The sequence below is a fragment of the Tupaia chinensis genome, unplaced genomic scaffold (genome assembly GCF_000334495.1).
Source record: "Tupaia chinensis unplaced genomic scaffold, TupChi_1.0 Scaffold000081_1, whole genome shotgun sequence".
Taxonomy (NCBI): domain Eukaryota; kingdom Metazoa; phylum Chordata; class Mammalia; order Scandentia; family Tupaiidae; genus Tupaia; species Tupaia belangeri.
In genome coordinates this window covers 2,292,162-2,301,302 of record NW_006159542.1, presented here as the reverse complement: position 1 = coordinate 2,301,302, position 9,141 = coordinate 2,292,162, and the positions used below count along the sequence as shown (strand labels likewise).

Genomic DNA, 9,141 nt, shown 5'->3' with positions numbered 1-9,141 from the left:
AAGAGTGTCTGATAAGCCAGAGCCCCCCTATTCAGTCAACAAGCAGAAAGTATCCATAGGGGAAGACCATGGGAATGAGGACATGAATGTGACTTTGTTCTTACCACAATCGGATGACCCAGGCTGTGGCAAAACTGTTCACAGTCCTGGCCTTGGTTACTCTTGTTGCTGCAACAGTTCCTGTTGGACAGCCTTTAACCCAGAGCTACAGCTGGATTAAGCTACAACCAAAATCTGATACAAATATTTCTTTCTCCCACCCCTTCAGGTCAAAAGGTACCATTACACCTGGTAGTTCCTAAGTCTCCAAGTCCCTGCATTCCTTCCATTGTGGTCTGCCTGAATCATCCTTTTATTAAAAGTCTTCAAGGGTAAGTCCATGGCAGGGTGGTTAAGGTGGCCGGATCCCATGTGGCTGACTTTGTGGTTTGAGTTAGAGAACCAGGAGTTTGAAAAACATGAACGTGTGCATTTATGCCCAAAATCCCAGAACAAGGGAGAGATGGAGGATGAGAAAGTGTTACCATTCCCTGTTGAGGGTACTTTCTCCTTTTCTACTGTCTCTCTGTTTCTCTTCAACCAGTGCACATGCCCTTTGGCAAATTAAAAAAAAAAGATTCTTCAAAAATCCTATCTGGGGCCGGCAGGTGATGTGGTGGTTAAGGCACTAGACTCCCACATGGCTGACCATAGTGTGAGTCCTGGACCTGGTGGCTTGCTTTCTCACTTTCCCTCTTTCTCTGGTCTAATTAAATAATAATGATAATAATAATAATAACAATAAAAAATAATCCAAAAGGAAAAAAAAATTCTATCTGAGGTCCAACTACAGTTGTATGCATTGCTGGGACACTGTGCTTCACAGGCTGGAATTCACATGGGAGCCCCGGGTTTGGTTCCTGGTCTAACCTAAAGGCTGGACCCAGTGCCATGTACCTGTAATCCCAGTGACTCAGGAGGCTGAGGTAGGAGGATTGCAAGAACTCAAGTCCAGCCTGGGTAAGAAAGCAAGACCTTGTCTGAAAAAAGGAGCCAGGTGTGGTAGAATACATTTGTAGTCCCAAGAAGCTGAAGCAGGAAGATTGTGACATGGTGAGACCTGGTCTTTTTAAAAAAAAAAAAAATCCATCAAAAAGTATGGTCAATTTTCTGTCAGGATCCTGGCTAGTAGCTAATAAAATTACAAAATCCTGAAGACAGAGAAAATTTTATAAGCTTGAAGGTAGAAAGGGAGGATTGAGGGAAGAGGCAGGCACATAATGATTTTGGATTTCTCAACGGCAATAGAGGAATTGAGCTCAGTGGAGTGATTTCTTACAGATACTGAATGAAAAATATTTTCAACCTACAATTCTATTCCCGGTCAGAATATCAGTTAAATACAAAATAGGCTAAAGACTTTTTCAGACATTCAGTGTCTCTAGGAATATATCACCTGAATATCCTTTCTTTTTTTTTTTTTTTTTTTGAGAGTTTTTTAGTGTCTGTCCGGAGATTTTCACTGTAGGGCGCGTGCGCTCGCCAGGCAGACAGAGAGAGACATAGAGACAGAAAGCGAGAAATCACCCCCCAGGGGGGATGGTCACGCCGCAATCCCTTCTCCTCCATTCTCCTCTCGGGATCTTGGGCACGCACGCACACGCGCCTGGCGTGAGTTTTAATCCACCGGGTCCGGGACACAAACCGCGGTCGACTACGTGGGAGTCCAGTGACATAGCCATTACGCTAACTGCTGGTTCCCCTGAATATCCTTTCTTAAGAAGCTACTGGAGGAGAAGTTCCACCATGATAGGAAAGGGCACAGACAAAAAAGGCAGACATGTGACTGGGTTAACAGAGACCCCATAAGAGGCATAGGGAAGATAATCCTCAGCACGAGGGCTAAGGGAGAGCCCAGGATGGCAGCTGCTTAGCAGACCTAGAGAGCAACCGAACCAGTGAGGCTAGGTCAGCAAGCTGGAGCACATGGCTCCAAAAGAAGAAATTAATAGAATGAAATAATGAAATAGAATGAAAGAAAATAATATATAATATAATATATTAATAATATATAAGAAAATAATATATAATATAATATAATAATAGGATAGAATAGAATAGAAAATAATAGAATGAAAGCAGATTTAGGCAGTGAGGAAGACCTTGAAGCTGCATTAGTAATATAGAAAATCAAGCAAATAAAAATACAATTATTATACCACAGAAAGCAAATGTTGTATAAGAATAAAAAAGTAATTATACTTCCTGGCTCAACTGGGAATAATATACATACTGAATATTGATCAAAACAAAATTAATATATAAGCATGTTAGAAGTAATAAGGGTGTAGGATGTATGTGTGTGCATGTGTGTATGCATGCAAATATGTGTGTGAGTGTATATGTATGCATATATGAATGTTTCTGGGTATATAAGTGAATGAGTGAGTATATATGTATGGATGTGTGTGTGTGTGTGTGTGTGTGTGTGTGTGTGTGGTGAAGATGTAAGTGAAGGGGAGATGAATAAGCAGTCTAGTCAGAGGAGTCAGCCAGTGAATAATGTATTAACTGACAAGTTTCTTTTTTGTAACAAGCTTTAGAAACTTGAAGTTATATGCAGGTATAATTTTGAAAAATGCGAAAAATAAATATAAACTATACCAAGGTAAAATATTTAGAGGAAGATATTAATACAATGGAAATAGCTTTGATCTTATATGATGAGAGAAAAGCAGACTACAAGTCACATGTCCAGAGTAAGTTCACCCATTAAACAAACAACACATCAGAACCTAAATGAAGGAAATAAGATGTGAGAGTATTTGGATGTATGTGATCTTTTCTCTAGAATTTGCCTTATTAATACACATTCATAGGGCAAAACCAAGATATATTATTGAGTGCATCTGAAACAAGAAAGCTGACTCAAAGCCTCTTGCCAGACAGTGAGCTCAGTACCTCATGGCTTTGATCTCTGAACTGTATCAAAGGCGCATGAAGAGATTATGTCCCTCCCAAGCAAGCCTGGTCGGAGTTCTCTGTGTTCTAATCTCCCCTCGCTACTTGCTTCCTTTTCTCTTGACAGGTGTAGTGGATTGAATTATGTACCCAAAAAGATATGTCCAAGTTTAACCCAGGTATTTGTGAGTATAACTTATTTGTAAATAAGGACTTTGCAGATACAACTAAGTTAAGGATCTCAAGAAGAGGTCATCCTAGTGGTAGGGTGGATCTCAAGTGGGGTGGCTGGTGTCCTATTATAAGAAAAAAGAAGAGAAATTTGAGATATGCAGATATATAAGAAGCAGGGGGAAGGAGACAGGTAAAGAGGGAGGCGGAGACTGAAGCTATGCAGCCACAGGTCAGGGAACACAGGGGCCACCCAAAGTTGGAAGAGATGAAGAAGAATGCTCTCTGAGCACTTTTGGTGGGAGCATGACCCTGCTGGCACCTTGATTTAGATTCTGGACTCCAGATCTGGGAGAATAAATTTCTGTTGTTTTAACCATCAAACTAGTGGTCATGTATTATAGCTGCTCAAAGAAACAGAAGCAAGTGCTACAAGTGCTGGTGGAGGGGAAACAAGACTGACCAGTGCATGTTCTCCAGGCTCCCCCCATCACCTTTTTAAAAAAGGGTTTTGCCATAGAGTGTGTACACTCAGCAGAAAGAGATAGAGAGAGGGAAAGTGAGAAAATAACCCCTCAGGAGGGATGGCCACTCCCCCCTTCTCCCTCATTTTCCTCTTGGAATTTTGGGGATGCACGCACACATGTCTGGCATGATTTTCAAGGTGCTGGGTCCAGGACTTGAACTGAGGTTGGCCATGTGGGAATCCAGTGTCTTAACCTCCGTACCACCTATTGGCCTTTCCAGGCACTCTTCTTAAACATGGAGCACCTACTGTCCAACAGTCTACATTCTGAGATTCATGTCTGGAGATGAGGATATGGAAGTGGAGTCAGTTTGACAAAGATGGCTGTGGGCTATGTGAAAGCAATTGGGTTTGATTTTGTGAACTGGAATAGGCCTTGGAGGATTGTAAAGATGGGTTCAGTGATTTAGAAAAGAACTCGGAAACATGGGGTAGCAGGGAGAATGGACTAGATTGGGGAATGTGAGAAATATCAGATAGGACAGTGAGTCTCAAGTGGAGAGTGCTTGGCTCTTTCAATGAGTACCAAGAATCTTGGGTGGGAGGAGACTACAATGTTTGAAAAAGACAGTGTCTTTTCTGTCATAGACATGAAAACAATATAAATTACAAGAAAGTTTAGCCTGGGAAAATCTTGGCCAGTGGAATGACTCATAAGAAAACATAATAAAACATTGTAAGGTGATGGATTTTAAAAGGTTAATAAAACACAGCTGGTATTTTCTGAGAGTCTATGTACTATGCTAAATGCTGTTTACTTGTTTTTTTCATTTAATTCTCCAATAGTACTATGAGGTACTGTTATTACCTTTATTTTATTCATGAAGGGTTTGGAACTTAGATTTGGATGAAGTCACACAACCAGTAAGTGACAGAGCTGGGAATCAAACACAAACAACTGTGCTCCTCACCCCTTACATGATACTGTGTTTCCTCAGAATGATTTTACTGAGTGGATAACAGGAGGGCCAGAAATATAAGGGTTTAATGAAAGGCAGTAGCAATCACTGCTGGTATGAAGGCGATTTCAAAAGTTCTATGTGTGAGACTGGGTAACAAAAGGGTACAAGAGAGTTAAAAAAATTGACACAGATATTAAGTACATTTTTTCTCTGCCTTTGAAATATTGTATGATACTTAAAATAACCCCTCAGGAGGGATGGCCACTCCCCCCTTCTCCCTCATTTTCCTCTTGGAATTTTGGGGATGCACGCACACATGTCTGGCATGATTTTCAAGGTGCTGGGTCCAGGACTTGAACTGAGGTTGGCCATGTGGGAATCCAGTGTCTTAACCTCCGTACCACCTATTGGCCTTTCCAGGCACTCTTCTTAAACATGGAGCACCTACTGTCCAACAGTCTACATTCTGAGATTCATGTCTGGAGATGAGGATATGGAAGTGGAGTCAGTTTGACAAAGATGGCTGTGGGCTATGTGAAAGCAATTGGGTTTGATTTTGTGAACTGGAATAGGCCTTGGAGGATTGTAAAGATGGGTTCAGTGATTTAGAAAAGAACTCGGAAACATGGGGTAGCAGGGAGAATGGACTAGATTGGGGAATGTGAGAAATATCAGATAGGACAGTGAGTCTCAAGTGGAGAGTGCTTGGCTCTTTCAATGAGTACCAAGAATCTTGGGTGGGAGGAGACTACAATGTTTGAAAAAGACAGTGTCTTTTCTGTCATAGACATGAAAACAATATAAATTACAAGAAAGTTTAGCCTGGGAAAATCTTGGCCAGTGGAATGACTCATAAGAAAACATAATAAAACATTGTAAGGTGATGGATTTTAAAAGGTTAATAAAACACAGCTGGTATTTTCTGAGAGTCTATGTACTATGCTAAATGCTGTTTACTTGTTTTTTTCATTTAATTCTCCAATAGTACTATGAGGTACTGTTATTACCTTTATTTTATTCATGAAGGGTTTGGAACTTAGATTTGGATGAAGTCACACAACCAGTAAGTGACAGAGCTGGGAATCAAACACAAACAACTGTGCTCCTCACCCCTTACATGATACTGTGTTTCCTCAGAATGATTTTACTGAGTGGATAACAGGAGGGCCAGAAATATAAGGGTTTAATGAAAGGCAGTAGCAATCACTGCTGGTATGAAGGCGATTTCAAAAGTTCTATGTGTGAGACTGGGTAACAAAAGGGTACAAGAGAGTTAAAAAAATTGACACAGATATTAAGTACATTTTTTCTCTGCCTTTGAAATATTGTATGATACTTAAATTTTGAGGTTCAATGTTAAGAATTTTGCTGATTCAACTTGAATTACAATCAAAACTAGTTCATCATTACCTTGAGATACTACTGGAAAGGGCCAAGTCTCATCTGAGTTGCAGAAAGGATATAATTCCATGAAATCCTGGTCATTAGTAAATTCTATAGCAGGGATGGCATAAAACTCAAGTAGTCACACACTAGCCTCTTCTGGATGGTTAGAACTTGTGAAAATAGATGAATATGTTTTTTTGTTTTAGGGTTTTTTTTTTTTTTTTGAGAGTTTTTTTGCTATAGGGTGCGTGTGCTCGCCAGAAAGATAGAGAGAGACAGAGAGACAGAAAATGAGAAATCACCCCCCCCTCAAGGGGGATGGCCACTCTACAATCCCTTCTCCTCCAATCTCTTCTCAGGATCTTGGGCACGCATGCACACGCACACATGTTTAAGCCACTGGGTGAGGGACTTGAACCACGGTCAACTACATGGGAGTCCAGCGACAGAGCCATTACACTAACTGCTGGTCCTGATGAATATGTTTTATACAGAACAAGTGTGTATCAGCAATACTCTTAATTACAAAACAAGACTGATTTCCTTCCCATTTAACTTTGTCTTTGGGAAATAACAGGTGCATATTTTATGTCACAGTAAAGAATTACCTGTATTCATTTCCTGGGTCTTCCATAACAAAGTCCCACAGGCTGGGAGTTAAAAGAACAGAAATTAATTTTCTCACAGTTCTGGAGGCTGGAAGTCCAATCAAGGTTTGGGTAGGTTTGATTTTTTTCTGGGCCTCTCTTCTCAGCTTGCAGATGGCCACCTTCCCAGCTATATCTTCCTATGGTCTTTCCTCTCTGCACACATGTGTCTACCCTAATCTCCTCTTCCTATAGGGTCTATCCTACACACCTTATTTTAACTGAATTATCCCTTTAAAGACCTTATTTTCCAGTATGATTACATTCTCAGATACTGTTGAGGTACTGGGGGTTAGGTGTTCGACATACGAATTTTGGAGGTGAAAGAAACACAATTCAACCCTTAACATTGCCCAAGGTCACAAAGTCCAGAACCATATTCACACTGTAGTAACTTTTTCTTGAAATGATGGAATTCAACCACTCGGGCTATTTATTTAGTCAGAACAGAGCCAAAAGTGACCTCATTTTGGGACACTTAGGGAAGTTACCTCCCTCTTCATATAATTGACCTGTTTCACAGGATTAAACTGAGATTCCAGTCATTCTTTGGCTTTGCTGCTGGTCATGAGGACATGTACATCTGATATTTGAAAGGGATGAGAACATGGGTGGGTGGGAGTTGAAACTTGTTTGTTTAGATATAAGAACATGGAGAGACTGAATGAAATGGTGTGATCTCAGAGACTGGACTGGAACTGCCAGAAAACATTGAAAGTCAGTCCTATGGGGCTGCAAGAACTATGCCCCTTTTCCCTAGTGCAACTCGCCCTGAGCAAAGTCTTCATACACTCATCAGCCTGACATCATGAGAGAATGGTTTCTTCCAGTCCTACATGTGAGTCAAAGTCTATTTATAAGGAGAAAATATTTTGGAGGTCTGTGTATATTTCATAATAAAACAGAGTGAAGGAAATTTTTTTGCTACATTGTACTTTATTTAAATATTTATTCCCAACTAATTCGTTTTCTAATAAACCAAAACACTATAAGAATATTTTTTTAAATAAAACTTTATTTCTCCAGAGAGAGAGAAGTCCACCCAATGTGGTCCTCACACTGTGACCCTATTCTACCCTATTTAAGTAGAGAGAATGTTTTACTCTGGGCGTAATCTGGGTCTGGCTGAGGCTGGCGTGAATCATAGTGTGAGGACGCTGTTGTGGGTGACTTTCTTTCTTTCTCTTGCTCATGGAAGAAAGAAAGAAATTTAAAAGGAGAGAGAAAGAGAATTGTTTCAAGTCAGAAAAATCAGTAGCCGAATGACCTAAGCACACCTTTTTATTTCACCTGATAGATCAATAGGCTCACAGAACCTTTTGGTAGTTTAAAAGGAGGTGAGTTAGTGCTGATTTTGGATCTGGAAATGAATAATTTCTCAACCAATTGTAGACATTTTTTAAAAAAATTTTGTACAAGGCAGTGTAGGTTCTGGTATACAGAGAGTACTCTGCAATTGGGGTGACCATATCATTTCTCATTCTGTTCCAGACAGTCCTGGTATGAGTCCATTGTCTTGGTGGAATTAATAAAGTACCTTTCTCATTTGAAATTATTCCTGTTTGGATAATAAATTGTATGTTCATCTCAACCCCAGCACATACTGGCTGAATTAACAAATAAATGAATAAATGAATTTCTCATCCAAGGTAAAGAAAACAGAGATGAATGTCTAAGCACTCTGTATTACATTATACAACAGAAATTTAGCTAGCAGCACATATACTAAAATTGGAACAATACAGAGAAGATTAGCATGGCCCCTGTGCAAGGATGACATGCAAAATTCGTGAAGCATTCCATATTTTCATCCCATGTTCCTGGATTGGAAGAATTAACATAATCAAAATGGCAATTCTACCCAAATTAACCTACATATTTAGTGCAATTCCAATCAAAATACCAGAAATATTCTTCACAGATCTAGAAAAGACAATCATAGAATTTGTCTGGAATCATAAAAGACCTCACGGAGTAGGAGGCATCTCACTCTGTGATCCCAAGATACTATAGAGCTATAGTATACTATAAAGCTGTGATCATCAAAACAGCATGGTATTCGCACAAAAACAGTCATGTGCGGGAACCAGCAGTTAGCGTAATGGCTATGTCGCTAGACTCCCACGTAGTTGACTGTGGTTCATGTCCGGACCCGGTGGCTTAAAACTCACGCCGGGCGCGTGTGCGTACATGCCCAAGATCCTAAGAGGAGAATGGAGGAGAAGGGATTGCGGCATGACCATCCCCCCTGGGGGGTGATTTCTCGCTTTCTGTCTCTGTCTCTGTCTGTCTGGCGAGCGCACGTGCCCTATAGCAAAAAACCTCTCAAAAAAAAAAAAAAAAAGTCATGTGGACCAATGGAATAGAATAGAGATCCCAGAAGTAACCCCCAAAGCTTACAGCCAGCTGATTTTTGACAAAGGATATCAGTCAACCCATTGGGTAAAGGAAAACCTCTTTAGTAAATGGTGCTGGAGAAACTGGGTGTCCACCTGCAGAAAGTTGAAACTGAACCCCCATCTTTCACTGTTAACAAAAATCAACTCAAAATGGATCAAAGATCTGAACC

General features: G+C 40.3%; 1 non-coding gene across 1 annotated transcript; it reads left to right on the top strand.

Annotated features, from left to right (window-relative positions):
* Positions 1-8,273: 8,273 nt before the first annotated feature.
* LOC114006780 (U6 spliceosomal RNA) lies at positions 8,274-8,381 on the top strand. The gene has a single exon (XR_003548461.1). It is a non-coding gene; the product is annotated as a U6 spliceosomal RNA (small nuclear RNA).
* The last annotated feature ends 760 nt before the right edge of the window (positions 8,382-9,141 follow it).